Source organism: Oryctolagus cuniculus, chromosome 7, assembly GCF_051225735.1.
Source record: "Oryctolagus cuniculus isolate XC-2025 breed Fujian yellow rabbit chromosome 7, ASM5122573v1, whole genome shotgun sequence".
Taxonomy (NCBI): Eukaryota; Metazoa; Chordata; class Mammalia; order Lagomorpha; family Leporidae; genus Oryctolagus; species Oryctolagus cuniculus.
The window spans coordinates 160,227,552-160,245,959 of record NC_142873.1 but is presented as its reverse complement, the minus strand read 5'-3'; the positions used below and the strand labels follow the sequence as shown (position 1 = coordinate 160,245,959).

The following is an 18,408-nucleotide window of genomic DNA, read 5'->3' as shown; positions in this document are numbered from 1 at the left end:
GCCCGGCCGCAGACTTTCACTTTGTCCCGCTCCCGCGAGCAGCCCCCTCCCCGGCCCCCACCTCGGGGCTCCCAGCCAGTCCCGCGCGGCCGAGCCGGGCAGCCACGGGCGAGCGACGGGGTCCAGGCGGGAGAGAGGCCGCCGCCTGTCACTCGGCGCCGGTTCCACAAAGCGCAGGGCGGCGGCGGCCGCGGGCGGCTCGGCGTGTGACCGCGGCGGGGCCGCGCGGCGCGGGGCGCGGGGGGCGCGGAGCTGGGGCGGCCGCCGCCGCCGCCGCCGGGGGAGGAGGCTGGAGCGCCGCGCGCAGAGCCCGGCACGGCCGCGGGCGGCTGCAAAAGGCGGCCTGGATCGCCCCGCCGCCCGCCGCCGGGCCGCGCTCCGGCCCGGGCCCCGCCTCCGGCCCGACCCCCGCCCCGCAGCCGGAGCCTCCCGCTGGGGCGCTGGGATCTCCGTAGCCTCCTCGCAACAGGAGCTTCCAGGCGGCAAAGCACAGAAACTTCGGGGACAGGGCGCCCGCGGGGATGGGGCGCTGCCCAGGCCGCTGGGTCTGCAGCCCACGCTCGGGGCGGCCGGGGTCAGCCGCGCCCGGGCCTCACGCCCACCACCCCGGCGCCTGGAAGGCGAAATGGGGCCGGCTTCGGCGACCCCCGCGGCCCCTTCCGGGCGGGGATTGAGGGCGGCTACTCCCCGCCCGGCCCAGGCATTCGCCGGCCGTTCAGTGAAATCAGCACGGAAGCTTCCCAGCCAGTAAATCACCTGCCCACCGCCAGAGGGTCCCGCCCACTCCCTGTTTGAGACCTGCCGGGCAAACGGAGTGAAGAGCCACACTTGGCCTGCAAGACCCATCTGCAGCTTTCCACTCCGGTCCTGGAGGCGCTGCGTAGATATGACTCATCACTGTCAATTTTCAATACAATTCATATAGTTTCAAGGAAAAAGCTGTCAAGGCACAGAACGAAGCTCTCCCCTGGTCCGAGGAGGCACAGCCCCCCTCCTGGTCAGTATGATCAACAGGCATCTGGGCTGTGTGCACAAAGCATCTGCAAGGAGATGTGGGCCTGCCCTCAAGGAGCTCCAGTCTAACCAGGGAGGCACACAGGCAAACAGATCAGTCTTCAGGCTTGTGAGAAAAGTGGCAGATAACAAAGGGTGGGGGTGGAGCTAGGAGGAGGAAGCTACTTACTTTGCTAGCTGAAGGCTTAGAGGAAGTGACAAGGAAGAGCCTGTGCCTGCCAGTGGGCTCCAGCAGGGCCCCAAGTCAGCCAGGAAGGGCAGAAAGAGCATTCCAGGAAACGCAGGGAGGACAGTGAGCAGAGAGGAGAGCCCGGGAAACGCAGGGAGGACGGTGAGCGGAGAGGAGAGCCCGGGAAACGCAGGGAGGATGGTGAGCGGAGGGGAGAGCCCAGGAAACGCAGGGAGGACGATGAGCCGAGAGGAGAGCCCAGGAAACACAGGGAGGAGAGCCCGGGAAATACAGGGAGGAGAGCCCGGGAAATACAGGGAGGAGAGCCCGGGAAACACAGGGAGGACGGTGAGCAGGGAGGAGAGCCCGGGAAACGCAGGGAGGAGAGCCCGGGAAACACAGGGAGGACGGTGAGCAGGGAGGAGAGCCCGGGAAACGCAGGGAGGACGGTGAGCGGAGAGGAGAGCCCGGGAAATGCAGGGAGGAGAGCCCGGGAAACGCAGGGAGGACGGTGAGCGGAGAGGAGAGCCCGGGAAATGCAGGGAGGAGAGCCCGGGAAACGCAGGGAGGATGGTGAGCGGAGGGGAGAGCCCGGGAAATGCAGGGAGGACGGTGAGCAGGGAGGAGAGCCAGGAGATGAAGACTGAGGGGCAGGAGAGGACCCGGTTGCAGACAGCCCATCAGTACCCCCTGCAGAGTTCTGGTCCTAATGTGGGCTTGAAAAGCCCGGATAAGGACGGCTCCTGGCCAGCGTGGCTGATGTGGTTGGGGACAGACTGGTTAAAAAGGCTGAAGACAGGGCGGGCACTGTGGTAGAGCGGGTTAAGCCTCCATCTGCAGTGCAGGCGTCCCATCTGGGGGCCGGTTCAATTCCCGGCTGCTCCACTTCTGATCCAGCTCCCTGCTAATGTGCCTGGGAAAGCAGCAGAATATGGCCCAAGGGCTGTGCCCCTGCACCCACATGGGAGGACCTAGGAGAGGCTCCTGGCTCCTGGCTCCTGGCTCCGGTCTGGCCCAGCTCTGGCCTTTGCAGCCACTGGGGGAATGAACCCGCAGATGGAGGATCTCCCTCTCCCCTTTTCCTCTGTAATTCTGCCTTGAAATAAAATTAATAAATTAAAAAACAAAGGTTGGTGACATTGTTAGTAAAATGGTGCAGTCTTATCTATGGCATGATCTACACTCCGACACCATCCTAGGCCCCGCTGCTGGTGTCAAGCTCCACCCCCATCCTAATGGGATTCACTGCTCCTACTTCCCTGCCAGCCCCCCACAAAGTTTTAACAAGGACCTGTTCCTGAACACGTGGCTCTCTTTTTCTCTCCATCTCCTGACCTCCCTCCCTCTCTCTCTCTCTCTCTCTCTCTCTCTCTCTCTCTGGATCTCACTCTTACTCTCTCCTTCTCTCTCTTTTCCCTCTCTGCCCCTTCCCTCCAGTCTGTCGGGTTTCTTTCCCTTACCCTGTGTTTGGTGTGTTTTGTGGCGGCCTTACAGACACAGCCCAGAATTGAGAAGAGAACAGACTACAGACACACACAACCTCAGTCCTCTAGGTCCCTGATGCTGCAGCTGTTTGTTCCATTTTTCTTTAAAAGATGTATTTATTTACTTGAAAGGCAGAGTATGAAAGAGAGAGAAACCTTTGATTTACTGGTTCCCTCCCCAAAAGGCTGCAACAGCCAGCCAGGTCTTAACCAGGCCAAAGCCAGGAGCCAGGAACTCCATCCGGGTCTCCCACAGGGGCTGCAGGGGCCCAGGTACATGGGCCATCTGCTGCCGCCTTCCCAGGTGCATTCGCAGGGAGCTGGGTCAGAAGCAGAGCAGCTGGGACTGACACTGGCACTCAGACCTGGGATGCCTGGGTTGCAAGTGGCAGCTTAGTGTGCTGCCCCGCAACACCAGCCCCTGGAGTCCCTGCTTCTTAGCCCATTCTTCAAGCATTTACTGAGCACATGGCACTGAGATTTTAAAAATTAATAAAGGTAGCAATGGACCTTTACTAAACTGTGGGGTGAAGCCATTAGAGTATTCTGGAACATTATCCAGCCAAGCCTAAAGCGTGAGGGCAGCTCATCAGAGAAGTGAAAGGATGGACGACGGTGGCCCACGGCTGTCCAGACGCCTTCATCAAGACAAGGACACGGGCCAGATCACGAAAGAGGGACAATAACGTGGAGGGGGAGGGGACTGGGGCCCTCTGTGAAGGACAGAGTGGACAGTGGGAGAAAGGTCACGGAGACAGAGTCTGTATGGCGTGAGGTGGACATGTGGCCAGATTCCAGAGGGTGGAATGCCAGGACCACGCAGCGGAATGTGGGCCTGAGGCCAAGCACACACAACAGGTCAGCAGAGGAGGCCAGCAGGATGGGACAGCTCGTGAGGAAGGCTGTGGTGCAGCTGGCAGGCTTGAGTTCAGGTCCCGCTTCTCCATTTACTGATCACAACGTAAGACTCCTCTGAGCAGCACCCCATCAGCTAACGTTACTAAGTACCTCCCACCACCAGCAGCCTTGCAGACAAACCCAAAGTCCTCACAACCCATTTTGCAGACAAGGAAGCTGAAGAACAGAAAGTTAAGCACCAGATCAAAGTCACCCTGCTCCTCAGGGGCAAACCCATACTTCAAACCCAGCCTCAAAAATCTGTCCCATTCACCGCCACGTGCCGGACACTGCTCAGCAATCCCCACTCCGTCAGGGCACCACTATCTGTGCCTCTGCACTCACCTGCCGGACCTGATAAAGCCGCCACCTCTGCAGTATTCTTCCCAAGAAAGGCTCCTGGGCTCACGGACCTCCTCGCCTCCCATCCTAGTGGCGGTCTCGGGCCAGCGGCATCCTCCTTTCCTAACAATGATCCCATCGTCCTGTGCAGGCCGTGACAGGTCGCTGCCAAGGAATCTGTTGAAGCTGCAGATCTCATCTGAGTCCCACTCTGCTGCACCTGCGGCCCCACCTACGGGCAGCCCTTGGACCTCTGCAGGATGTGCTTGTCCCTCGGCCCTGAATCCAAGCCGTCCAGGATCCGCACTGTCCCAGTCGACCTTTCCAGCCAGATGTCTAGTAGGTGTGGCAACTGTACCACACGGAGACCTCCATCTGAACTCCAGAGCCGGGGTAGGATACCTTCAAGGTTGACCTCAAACCCAAGGTCAAATTCCTCCTGCTACATGATAAAATCTTCCTGACCATTTCCTCCCAATTCATTTTTTTAAAATTTGTCCAAGAGCATATAAACTGAATTATATTTTATACTGCTTTGCCTCCCTGGAGCACCAGGCAGTTGGTGTTCACCAAGATTTGGTATGTAAGTGGAGCAAATTTTTGAGATGAAGAGGGCCTGGGATAGGGCAGTCACAGCAGAAAAGGATAAGTTATCAGAGTCCAGGGGCCAGCACTGTGGCGTAGCGGGTGAAGCTGCCACCTGCAGTGCCGGCATCCCATGTGGGCGATGGCTTGAGATCTGGCTGCTCCACTTCTGATCCAGCTCTGTTATGGCCTGGGAAAGCAGGAGAAGATGGCCCAACTGCCTGGGTCTCTGTACTCACATGGGAGACTCAGAAGAAGCTCCTGGCTCCTGGCTTTGGATCCACCCAGCTCCAGGCCATTGCGGCCATCTGGGGAGTGAGCCAGCAGATGGACGACCTCTCTCTCTCTCTCTGCCTCTCTGTAACTCTGCCTTTCAAATAAATAAATAAATCTTTTTTAAAAAAGTTATTAGAGTCCAAAATGGTTCATTTAAAATATACTTATTTATTTATTTGAAAGGCAGAGTAGCACAGAGAGAGATCTTCCATCCACTGGTTTATTTCCCCAAATGGCTGCAATGCCCAAAGCTGGGCCAGGCTGAGGACAGGAGCCAGGAACCCCATCCCAGACTCCCATGTGAGTAGCAGGGGCCCAAGCCCTTGAGCCGTCTTCCACTGCCTTCCCAGGTGCATTAGCCGTGGGCTGGATGGGAAGAGTGGCAATCAGAACTGACCCAGAGCTCTATACAGGACACTGTCATCAGGCAGTAGCACCTGCTACACCACAATGCTGGCTCCAAAGGGTCCATTTTGAATGGTAAGAACACAGTCAGCCTCTTGGCTCCACGACACCAAACTCCTGTTTTGCCTCATGCCATGCGGCCTAATTCTTTACCAACCCCTAAATGTTGGAGTCTCCCCAAAGTTTTGTTCTAAGCTTTCTGCTCTCCAAACTCCCTCCCAACAGACCTCACTGTTCCTTTGCCTCTAAATATCATCCAGTATTCTCACTGGTGTTTGTCTCTAAAGGTGAATCTGTGGTCTAGTTTTACCAGGATCACTTGCATGACATCTGGGGACCACAGCCCTACCACTGCTGTAGTGCTACCAATGGCCATGCTATCGAGTGCTAAAGGGAGGGAAAGGAAAGCTTCAGACAGGGAGGCTGGTTCTTCCCTGGAAGCTCATCAGGCCTCAAGACTGGCAAAACCCCTGCCTCTCAGAGAGCAGCCTTTATCTGCGGTTACCAGAAATCCAGAGTAGCCTTTAACATGGAAGCAGCGACACGCCCGTCAGCACCAGTGGCTGGAATCAGTCAATGTGGGAGCAGGCTCGGGGCAGCAGCCTCCTTTCCCTCGACGAATTCACCTCGCTCAAATCATGACCTTGATGCTTCCAAGACTTGAATGACGAATACTATCGACTTATAAATAGACAGGCACTATAAACCTCTAAATGGAAATCCATGGACAAGATCTGTCTCTCAACAGTCTTCAGTCATTAAGCTGAGATCCAGCATCAGCAGTGCTAGCATTCAAGGCCTCATGAATTATTTCTATGCCTGTTAGTTCTTCTGTCCCTGACAGTCATAGAGACATTAGAATACCAGGATGCCAAGGGTGACGGAGAAAACGAGAGAGTGCGTCTAAAAGGTGGTAAAGAACTGGCTCAGAGCCCTGCCAGCGCTAACACGAGGCGTGCAGCCACCCATGCTCAGCTGCTCAGGCCGAGCACTGCCACGCCGGCACTGGTCTCTCTGGTGTTTTCATGTCCTACCAACCCAACTGTGTGTTCCCTGGGAACTCAATACAAGTCCTGTTCTATTCCTGTGTCCTTGTGACCAGGTGAGATCCAAATATAAATACGTAGTTATTTATGGCAAGCAGACTGTCCTTTGCTTTGTGTTCCAACTTAGTTGATGGCTATGATTCAGTTTTTAGACAAATTGCTATAATTTTGCGTTGTTGAGCTGAAACTTCTTATCACCATCAGAAGTCACCTGCCTGTATGTTCCTAGGAAAGAAAAATTAAATTCTGGTTTTAAAAAAGTAAGTATCTGAGGGCCAGCATTGTAGTGCAGCTGGCAAAGTTTCTGTATGCTTTGCTGGCATCCTATAATGGATGCCGGTTGGTGTCTTGACTGCTCCACTTCTGACCCACCCACTCTCTCCTAATGGCCTGGGAAAAAGCAGCAGAAGATGGCACAAGTCCTTGGGCACCTGCCACCCATGTGAGTGACTCAGAAGGAGCTTCTGACTCCTGGCGTCAGCCTGGCCCAGCCCCGGTCTTGCGGCCATCTGAGTAGTGAACCAGCAGATGGAAGATCTTGCTCTCTGTCTCTCCTTCTCTCTCTGTTACTCTGACTTTCAAATAAATTAATAAATCTTCAAAACAAAACAAAACAAAGTGAAAATGAGTATCTGAACCCAGTATCGGTAAACTTGGTTTTAACAGAATCTAGAAAGCATCTCATTTTGGTACTGTGGGAAGAAAATGAGGTTCAAACTCCGGGGATGTAGTCTGTTGGTGTTTCACAAAGGACACGCTGACAGGGCTGTTCCCACACAGCCACTTTTCAAATGGGAGACACTTAACAGGAACAAAAGGTGCACTTGGGGTGGCCCCGCAGTGAAGACACTGCTGGGACACCTGCGCCTCTCATCAGGGCCTGTGTTCTAGGCCCAGCTTAGCGCCTAATTCCGCTTCCTGCTAATGCGCAACCTGAGAGGTGGTAACTCAAGTGGTGGGGTCCCTGTCGTCCACGTGGGAGACTTGGGTTGGAGTCTCAGCTCCCAACTCTTCCCAAGTCTGGGGCCACTGAAGGCATTTGGGGAAGGAGCCTGCAGATGGGCGCTCGCTCACTCTACCTGTCTCTCTGCCTCTCAAATATGTATATATGTAAGTATGTGTGTGTATATATAAAACACTGAGGTCGGGACCAGCATGGAAGCACTGGCACTGGCATCCCATTTGGCATCCCAGTTCAAGTGTCAGTTGTTCTGCTTCCAATCCAGCTTTCTGCTAATGCATGTGGGAGGCGGCAGATGATGGCCTGTGTGGTCGGGTCCCTGCCACCACTGGAGGAGGCCCAGAGAGAATTCTGGTCCTGGCTTCAGCCTGGCCTAGCCCTGGCTGTTGTGGCCATTTGGGGAGTAAATCCGTGAATCTCTCTGCCTTTCAAGTAAATAAATCTTTAAAAACAATAAGGCCAAAATGCAGTAACACATCATCTCTTATTTTCTAAAACGTAAATGTGTTTGAGAAGTTCCTCAAGCTATTGCTGAGCCCACCCCTCACCCAATCAGAGCACCCCAAGCCTCTATCTCTGACCTACCAGATGCTGATCCTATCCTCTCCACTCTCAGGAGGGTGGGCAGGGAGGGTGGAGGGGAGGCAGCAGCTAGGCCTGGGGCAAGAAGCTTCTCAGTTACCGCTAGTGGTCAGTACAAATACAGTAGAATATTACATGCGTCAGAATACAAAACAGAGAGGAAGGCACCACTGGATACAGCACCAGGAACAGCCGATGCAGTCCCAGTGTGCCAGGCACTGTGTTGAGGGCTCCAGAGGCACCACACCTGTTTAATCACATTGACTACCCACTATTTCCTTTTTACAAAAAGGAAAATGCACCAGACCTCACCAAGTCCTTGAGCCAGGATTGGGAAGTCAACGGTGACAAGTGTAAACAGGTGGGGTACCTCAGGACTGGGTGGGGTGTCGCACTGGCTGCAGGTGTCATGAGGTGGCCTGTTGATTGTGGTTTCCTCCAAAAATCGACCAACTGACAAGTAAGGTCACAGTCTTATGGCACAATTTATTCTTGTCTCAATCTGTTTATCATTTTAAGTTGTCCATAAAATGCCTGCCCCATTCAATTAAAATGAGTTATTTGAGTATCACTCTGGACAGCAGACAGGGGTACTGGGACCTTCAGAGAGTCAGGTTGCCAGCGCCCTTGTCCACAGCTCAATCTCCCAACATGGCTCACGCTTACCCTGCTCGGGTGCTGGATCTGACCCCTGTCTAAGGCAGAAGAGGGGGGATAAGTGCCCATATGGCCAAGATACCTCTGCATTAACCCCTGGCTGAGAGCTTTCAAAATTAACACCCTCTGGTGAATTTTAACTCGCACATCACAGTCAGGAGCTCACCATGACTTCTGAAAAGCAACTTCTCCTCAGTCCTCTTGCATAACTATTTGGAAAACACTTTGGGTATTAAAATGATCCCCACTGTGAAAATGGCTTCTTCTGCTCTACCCTGTTTTCTGAACAAAATTTTATGTTAATAACTTATTGGATCTCAGGGGACTGAAGAGCAGACAGATCTGCAAGTAAGCAATCTACAGTTCCCTCTAAGAGACAGAGAAGAAAAAAGTCAAGACGACCATGTCCTAAATGTGGTCCCATGTTAATGATGGAGCAGGATGAAAACAAAAGTCCCTGGTGCCAGGCCGCAGAAGTAAAAGCCTTTCTCAACACTGACTCCGCGCGGTCATGCGCAGCTGACTGGCTCCGGGGGACAGGCCCCGCTTGTTCCAGATGCCTATCACCGCGCACCTGAACACGTTTCCTTCTGCAGGCTTAATGTTGCTGTGGCTTTGAGACATTATTTGGTTATGGTTTAAAGCATTTACATATTAATGCAAGGGAGACCTGCGTGAGGACTGCTTTTTCAATAAACAGGACCAGAACTGTTCACCTGAGGAGACCTGCCAGCGAGCCAAGATTCCCAGTGTGCTGCTCTTGATTCTGACTTCACTCTGAATGTGCTTCACACTTACTAGTGTATTTCCAGGAAGTGAGTTGACAGTTTAAAGCCACTGAGACTTTAAAGACAGCAATCAAGATAATTTAAAATACTCATCGCATTTTAATCGAAGGACCGTAACTCTCTCTCTAGGATCTGCTACTTTCTCCTTGCTGAGACTTGATCCTTTATGGTCTATCCAGATGGCATCCCCCACAGTCTCAGGACATCACCATCTCAGTATTGACGCCAACAGGACCCAACCCACACCCTCCTCAAGCAGCCGGGACTGAGCCCCAAGAGCTGACTAAAGGGCCTCCACTTCCCCGAGTTCCCAGGCTCCCTGAGGCCTCTGGAGAGGGTAGTGGCATAAATATGCTAAGTGTCACATGTACTCCGCCGGAGAGAATTGTCACAGGGCCACTCCATAGATGAAAAAGCAGGTATATTACGCATCCTGCCCCAAAGCTGCCCAGGTCTAACATCCAAACTCATGTCAAAGCTAACAGCTGTGCCTAGCACAGCACATGCAGCTGCAAGTGCTTTTGTGTGTTCACTCACTCCACGTGTCCTACGACTGACCCAGGCCCACACCGGGCCCAGCCCTCCAGGCATCACTGTCTTCCTGCTGGGCTGCAGCCCACTGCCCTCACCTGAGTACTAGCACAAAGAAGACTTCTCCCTATGCTCACTTCCTGCCTGTGTCTTACATCCACCCCCTAATTGCACTCCCCAGTCAGTCCCCTGATCCAGAAAGCTTTGCCTCAACTGCAGAATTCTTACAAAGCACATTCTCCTGGAGTCTCCATTAGACAATTGAATCCTCCCAGAAATGTGCTGTCCACCTCACAGCCTGAGGGTCTTCCAGGACACCCCAAGGGTCCCATCCTCAGCCTTCCCCATCAGAGTCTAACGGAGGACTCAGCCCACAGGTGCTGAGTTCCAGCTGTAATTTCTCCACCAGCTCCACGGCCCTAACATCTCAAACATCCTCAGCTTCTCTCTCACTCCCCGTATCCCTAAGCTGTCAGCTAGAGCAGGGTCCTAAAGGAACCATCTGCCTTGCTCTCTGTCCCTGTTCTCACTGCTTCCACCAGTCACCACCTTCTGGATTCATTCCTCATGAGTTTTTTGTTCAACATGTTCCTGTTTTGGGGGGATTCTATGTGGTAGGGCTACATCATCAATGACTGCTCTGATTTCTCCAACTTCAGTGCCTCCATACTGCTCCCGACCACATCACAAATCTGGGCTTTCTGTGTAAAATGTGCCCCTTATTGGAAGACCTGAATTGATTTCCATCTAGCAGGTCCAAACTACTGGTAATTAATGGCCTCCAACACTGGGTTCCCAATGGCCTACTCAGCCTTATAGTGAGAAGTTCATTATAGCAGTGTCCCCATTCTAATTCCATTCTCTGGGTCTTACTCAATCTAGAATATTGCTTCGGCCCTGAGCTTATCAAATCTATTAGTCCAACAGAATTCACAGCGATGCACTGGGCACTAATTCCAGAGAACACATCATGTCTGGAGCAGAGAAAGGCATGTTGCAGGGGGGACACCCCTACCAGGGAGTCCACCTTGCTCTCCTTCCCTTCTCTGGACCACAACCCACGCTTGCTGCCAGAATTAAGGAGCCATCTTGCCATTAACATGGCTACCAATTTCCCACCAAATCGTGGATGCTTTCCACCAAGAGCTGGGTATTCTGTCTTTTGTACTCCAAGTGCTTAGCAAATAGTAACCAAGCAATGTACCTGTAGGGTGGTTAAATGGACGTGGTTTTTGGCTTTAGAGTTTTCTCCAAAGCATGAACACGTTGGATCACAGATAGAAGCAGGACTCAATCCCAGATACTCCATACTCCAATGTGGGATGTGCGTGTCCCAGACAGTGACTGCAGCTACTGCATCACAACTCCTGGCCCTGTGCCTAAATTTTTGTTCCACAAAAACTATGAGACAATAAGTGATAACTGTTTATTTTACACTGAAGTAATTTTTATTGTTAGGGGCACTTTGTTACATAGAAGTGGGAAACTAGCACGAGATGCATGAATAACTCATTCAGACGAGGAAGCACTGGACAAGCTGCATGTCCTGTCCCTGCTACAGTCTCACTCTGCTCTGCTTCCACACCTGCCTCGTCCAGCACGTGCGCGCGCTAAGACCTGATGTGACACAGGACGCAGCTGAGGGGGTGGGACCTGCATCATTCACTGTGTATCCCCAGCACCTGCAACACCACATACAGCAGCCATGGTTCAATGAATACATCAATGTATCTGAAGGAGATCTGGCTCTGACCTCCAACTTGACTCAGGGCCTCCTGATGTGTATCCACCATCAAGTTTCTAAATCTCTAAGTACTTAAGACCAAACCAACAGATACCCAGTTTTCTTCTCCCTCAAATCTACGCAGCCAAGGCTTCCCCTCTGTGAGGCCAGCTCAGCACCCAGAGCACAGCAAGTTCTCCTCTTGCACCACCTGGGGGGGTTGGCCCTTCCCAGGCTGTCTCAAATATCAAATAAAAGTTATTCCATTTTTATTCAAAGACCACCTCTTGGGGCAGACATTTAGCCCCTGCCTGGACGCCTGCATCCCACATGAGAGTGCGCAAGTTTCAATCCCAGCTCCACTCCTGGTTCCAGCTTCCCGCTCATGTGTACTCTGAGAGGCAGCAGGGGGCGATTCAGGCTGTGTTCCAGACAAACACGGGAGACCTGGATTGAGTTCTTGGCTCCTGGCTGTTCCCAGTTTTGGTCCCAACTCAGGGGTTGTTGCAGCCATTTGGAGAATGATCCAGTGGAAGAGAGGACCCTTTCTTTCTATATTTCCCAAGTAAACAAATAAACTTTAGGAGGACCACATGTCCAATGGGGAAATGTCTCATGTTGAACGGTTAAAATTGCAGCTGAGTCCATGGGCACAGGCCACTGGGCCATGCTATGTATCTCTGCCGATGCCCCTCTGAGCCTAGACAATCATGTTGAGGACGCTGAAGCCCTTTCGTTACTGCAGGCCTAACCAAAAGTACTGCCACCAGGTGAATATCAGAAACTTTGCATGTACTTTCAAATCAAGTAAGAAGCAGTTATACAGCAGTTGTAACAGACACAGAAATTCTGTACACTAAATACCTTTTGCCAGTTACAGCCACAGAGTTACACTGAGATTAAAATTACCCCAGGAAAAAAAATTACCCCAGGAAGGGGAAAAAAAAAACAGGTTAACAACAGAACTCAAATGGGCACTGGAGGCTTAAAATGCTCACCCACCCTTGGTAAAGCAGATCTCAGCACAAGGAAGAATAATAAACAATGAGAGAAATGTGGCTTGTCTGGAAGTTACAAGAGAACAAAAAAGCAGGAATCTTCAGGGAGCAAACCTTATGCAAAAATTAAACAACCTATATCAGTGACTGCCCAGTAGAAACAGAATGTGAGCCAAAAATGCAAGCCACATATGTACATGCTAATTTTCTAGTAATCATAGTTTATTCTTTTATAATTTTTTTTAAAGATTTACTTATTTATTTGGAAGTCAGAGTTACACAGAGAGAAGGAGAAGCAGAGAGAGAGAGAAAGAGGTCCTCCATCCACTGGTTCACCCTCCAACTGGCCGCAAAGACTGGAGCTGCACCAATCCAGAGCCAGGAGCCAGGAGCTTCTTCCAGGTCTCCCATGTGGGCTCAGGGGCCCAATGGATTGGGCCATCTTCTACTGCTATCCCAGGCCATAACAGAGAGCTGGATCGGAAGTGAAACAGCCAGGTCTCGAACCAGTGCCCATATGGGATGCCGGCACTTCAGGCCAGGGCCTTAACCCACTGCGCCACAGCGCCACAGTTTATTCTTTTACAGATTTATTTATTCAAAAGGCAGATAACAGAGAGAGGGAGGAATGGAGAGGGAGAGAGGGAGGGGGGAGAGGGAAAGAGAGGGAGAGGGAGAGAGGAGAGAAAGAGGGAGAGAAGGGGAGGGAGAGAGAGAGAGAGAGGGAGGGAGGGAGGGAGGTTGGTTGGTTCCATCTGCTAGTTCACTAGCTGGGGCTGTGCCAGGCTGAAGCCAGGAGCCAGGAATTCCATCCAGGTCTCCTCTGTGGGTGGCAGGAACCCAAGCACTTGGGTCATCATCCACAGCCTTGCCAAGCATATCAGTAGGAAGCTGGATTGGAAGCAGAGCAGCTGAGCCTTGAACTAGTACTCCAATATGGGATATCAGCATCACATGTGTCAGTTTAATCCACTGTGCCACAACACCAGGCCCCTAGTAGCCATACTTTAAAAAGAAACAGGTAGGGGTCAGCGCTGTGACATAGCAGGCTAAGCTTCTACCTGCAGCACCAACATCCCACGTGGGTGCTGGTTTGAGTCCCGGCTGCTCCTGTGCCGATCCAGCTCTCTGCTCTGGCCTGGGAAAGCAGGAGAGGATGGCCCACGTGCTTGGGCCCTGCACCCGCGTGGGAGACCTGGAAGAGGCTCTTAGCTTCTGGCTTCAGATGGGCCCAGCTCTGGCTGCTGTGGCCACCTGGGGAGTGAACCAGCGGATGGCAGACCTCTCTCTCTCTCTCTGCCTCTCTCTATCTGTAATTCCACCCCAAATAAATTATTCTTTTAAAGTAAAATTAAGAATTTTACTTAATCAATCTAAAACATTCCCTTTTCAGTATGTACTCCATACACAAAATTAGCTTATTTTTATTTTTGTACTTTTTAAGATTTTTATTTATTTATTTGAAAGGTAGAGTTAGAGAGAGAGAGAGAGCGCGCGCGCAAGCGACACCTTCCATTCGCTGGTTTAGCCCCAAAATGGTCCCAATGGCCAGAGCTAGTCCGGTCCAAAGCCAGGAACAGGAACTTCTTCCAGGTCTCCCTTGTGGGTGGATGAACCCAAGCATTTGGACCATCTTATGCTGCTTTCCCAGGAACATTAGTAGAGAGTGGATTGGAAGTGGAACAGCTGGGACTCGAACTGGCACCCATAAGGGATGCTGGCATCCCAGGCCATGGCTTAACCTGCTTTGCCATAGTGCCAGCCTCCAAAATTAATTTCTTTAAAAAATTTTATGCTCATTTATGTTCATCTACATGAAAGGCAGAACAACAGAGAGTAAGAGTGAGAAAAGAGAGCGAGAATCTTCCATTAAGAGGTTAACTCTGGGCCAGGGCTGGGCCAGGGCTGGGCCAGGCTGAAGCCAGGAGCTCAAAACTCTGAGTCTCCCACGTGGTGGCACAGCCCAAGCCCTTGAGCCGTCACCTGCTGCCTCCCGGGATGCACCAGCAGGGAGCTGGACTTGAGGCAGAGCACCTGGGACATCAACCAGTATCTTGATGGGGACTGCGGGTGTCCCAAGCAGTCGTCTGAAATGCTGTGCCACTTATTAACGAAAGATTGTATATGCTTTCATTCCTTCTCAGTTTGCAACCCCCAGGATGTATTTTATGCTGACAGCACATGTCTACCTGGACTAGTGCAGTTCAGGTACTCACTAACCATATGCGGTTAGTGACTATCACACCGGACAGCTCAGGTCTAGAACAAACCTCACTTCTTCATAAAATAAAACACACCCAAAGCACTAAATGTTTTCTATTAGGGCAATAAAATAACTATATGATTGGAACTATCAACTATGGTAACATATATTTCCCCAACATAAAATTACACAGGCTGTTATTTCAAATCAAGTCAAACATGTCTTCCATGAGCACTCAACTCAAGTTGTTATGCTCTGCTTCCCAAGCAGGAGAACCCGAAGCCCTAACCCGTGCCAGCGGCTGCTTCAGCTCCTGCCACAGAACGGGCTCCTGTGTTTCCCCTCCAACACAGTATGGCATGGGCTTGTGCTGCTCATTTAACCTTGCTTACTTTTTATGAATGTTCCCCAAAAAGGGAGGAAACCCAGTGACCCCTAGAGGAAATTTAGTACAGGGCAGGAGTGGCGGGGAGAGGGGCTACCTCAATTACAAAGGCCACACCTCAGTCATGAGACAGCCTCGTCCTTGCAGTGGCCAGGGTCTTCTTTCCATGACGGACACCCTGTCTGGGCTCAGCCAGCACCACGAAGGATGACTACTGTGGTCAAGAGAGTCTCGGGGCCGGTGCTGTAGTGTAGTGGGTAAAGCTGCCACCTGCAGTGCCAGCATACATGGGCGCTGGTTCAAGTCCCAGCTGCTCCACTTCCGATCCAGCTCTCTGCTATGGCCTGGGAAATCAGTAATAGATGGCCCAACTGCTTGGGTTCCTGCACCCACGTGGAAGACCTGGAGGAAGCTCCTGGCTCCTGGCTTCAGATGGGCACAGCTCTGGCTGTTGCGGTCATGTGGGGAGTGAACCGGTGGATGGAAGAGCCCCTCCCTCTTCCTCTCTGCCACTCCTTCTCTCTCTGTGTAACTCTTTCAAATCAATTAATAAATCTTTAAATAAAAAATAGAGAGAGAGAGAGAGTCTCAGAGGGACAGTCCTCAGGGTGCAGGCAATGGGCCCACCACGAGGCCGCTCTTCTGGCTTTCGTCTGCAACAACAGTGTGCCTGTGGTACTTCTCTTTTCTTGAAAACACAAGCACTAAGGGAGCACAAATGCAGCTGTGTGTAAACTGCACACACACAGATTAGCTCTGTGTATTTATAAGCAACGCAAACACACCAACAGTACATTCATATACACAACTGCGTGGGAATGTACTATGCACACGTGAGGTTTGAGTTAAGGTATTTCCTTAACATTGGACCAAAAGAGAAGCTGAGAGCCCCCTCCCCCAGCCCATGCAGAATGCCCCAAATCCTTCATGGAGATACGAAAGAACTGACCTGAGATGCTAATGAAGGAAGTGCCTCAAAAAGAACTGTTAGCTATCATCCTAATAGAAAAATAAATCACTGTAATTTTTAAAGATAAACGTTACAATTACAAAATGTGGAGAGAATAGCAAGAGAAGGCAGTATGGGAAGAAGCAGAAGCGGGAGGTGAAAGTTCAGAATTAAAAAGCAGCAGCTCTCTCTTCCCCCATACCGACGCTCAGAGTCCCACTGAAACTACCTGTCAACAGAGCACATAAGAAGCCAGAGTCTTTGTTTTTGTTTCTTTTTTCTTTTAATGTTTTGGCAGACTATTTCTTAGAGTAGTTCTAGGTTCCCAGCTAAAATAAGCATAAGTATAGTGATTTCCCACACTTGGATTTCTGGATGTTTTAGCTAATTTTTTAAAAATACAAAGGAAAGCAATTGGCCTCCTAGGCTCGCAGCATCGAATCAAAGACACAAGCACGAGGAAAGCCAAGCGCCAGGGCCACACCCAGTTTCTCTAGGCGTCACAGCTGACCTCAGGCAGGCCATGAGCATTCCTGGGCCTTAACTTCCCAAGGAAATATGGCACCCAAGCACCCAATTCACAACAAGAAGTGTGTGCTTTTAAAACACTGAGGCAGCCAGTGGAACAAAGAAAAACTGTAATAACACAGCAAAGCCACCATATTAACCTGCAGCCTTGTAGGGAGACACACGAAGACAAGTGCACTAGGACCCAATTTTATTCTTTGAAAGTTTTGGAAAAAATCCTCCAACTGATATTCCTCTTCATTTTTTATGTGTTTTATATAAATTCCCCGTTTAAGAAAGAGAAAAGGTCTATTTCTGAGACTTGGGTTTACCGTGCTTACAGTTCCAACAATAAATCATCTCCCAATCTGGGCTTGGAAAAGCACTGGCCACGGTTTGATTGCTCCAGCCCCAGGTTGCCAAGCAACCAACATAAGGGGGCCTGAGCAGCGCTGACAGATAGCCAAGTGGCCGAAACAGCAGAGTTCCCTCTGTCAAAAATGTGTTTCAGAGAGCCCCTTGTCCACCTCTGCTCTCTGCAAAACACTACATGATTGTAAAATCAAAATCAAAAGGCCACAGTAATCAAAACACACTTCCTGCTCAATTACTAATTGTTAAAGAGCTGTGGGGAGGCCCAGATTGCACAGTGTACGGCAACAGAAATGTGATACTGTAAATGAGATAAAGTCAGAGCAGGGGAAACCTGATCTAAATGCAGCTCTGCAGCTGCAAGTCAGGGGAGCTGGTGCGTGCAGGAAATCAACTGCCTCAGAAAACACCAAGAAAATAAGGAATGCTAAGATGTTCAAGAAGCAAACCAAACAATAACCAAGAAGCCACAGCTGAAGATTACTTAATGATGAAAGCAAAAATATTCTCAGTTGTCATGAGATGCAATCTGGAGACAGAGTCGCACCCTGGCGGATGGGGTCCTTTCGACAGAGGAGAGCAAGATCAATGACCCATGGGGACCTCACCCCCAGCAGTGCTGGGTGGATTCCCTTAAACCCAACCACAAACTGGATTACAGAAGATACTAGTATCCTTAGTATAACGCCTAATAATACCAGGTCTGAAGTCAGAGACTCTGATGCAGCATTTTAAACACGGATGACAAGGAGCCACAGTGGTACCCGGCATCACCTCCGTACAGTCCTTCCATCAAACTGCTTTGCTGCAACTGGCACCCTGGACCCTTGGGAAACTACCAGTGGGATCTGGGAAGAGGCCAGCACTCAGGACACAGTTCTAACCTTTCTGTGCTATGAACTCTTTGGCAGTTTGGCAAGGCCTAACTCCCTTGAAAAATAGTTTGTAAATACCTAAAATAAAATATATGGGGCTGCAAATGAAACAAGTTGCACCAAAACCCAGTTAGCAAAATATTTTAAAAAGTGGCCTATAATGTGTTTGGCTAACAAGATGGAGCAGAGGTTTTCATTTCTTGGGGTTTGGGGAATGTTTGAGTTTGCTTATTTTAGAACATGAGCTGCCGGCGCCACGGCTCACTAGGCTAATCCTCCACCTAGCGGCGCCGGCACAACGGGTTCTAGTTCCGGTCGGGGTGCCGCATTCTGTCCCGGTTGCCCCTCTTCCAGGCCAGCTCTCTGCTGTGGCCAGGGAGTGCAGTGGAGGATGGCCCAAGTGCTTGGGCCCTGCACCCCATGGGAGACCAGGAGAAGCACCTGGCTCCTGGCTTCAGATCAGTGCAATGTGCCGGCAGCAGCGCGCTGGCTGCGGCGGCCATTGGAGGGTGAACCAACAGCAAAGGAAGACCTTTCTCTCTGTCTCTCTCTCTCTCTCACTGTCCACTCTGCCTGTCAATAAATAAATAAATAAATAAATAAATAAATAAATAAATAAAAAGAACATGAGCTTGGGCCGGCTCTGTGGCACAGCGGGT

General features: G+C 51.1%; 1 protein-coding gene across 8 annotated transcripts in view; it reads right to left on the bottom strand.

The window, feature by feature from the left end:
* RERE (arginine-glutamic acid dipeptide repeats) overlaps window positions 1–18,408 on the bottom strand; it is a 439,397-nt gene that overhangs the window by 67,233 nt on the left and 353,756 nt on the right. The window contains exon 1 of one of the 8 annotated variants that reach the window (XM_051858117.3): window positions 62–722. The exons of the other annotated variants lie outside the window; for them this stretch is intronic. The gene's annotated coding sequence lies outside the window, so the exon portion shown is untranslated. Of the gene's footprint in view, window positions 1–61; window positions 723–18,408 lie in introns of those variants that run through there. 8 annotated transcript variants of the gene reach the window in all.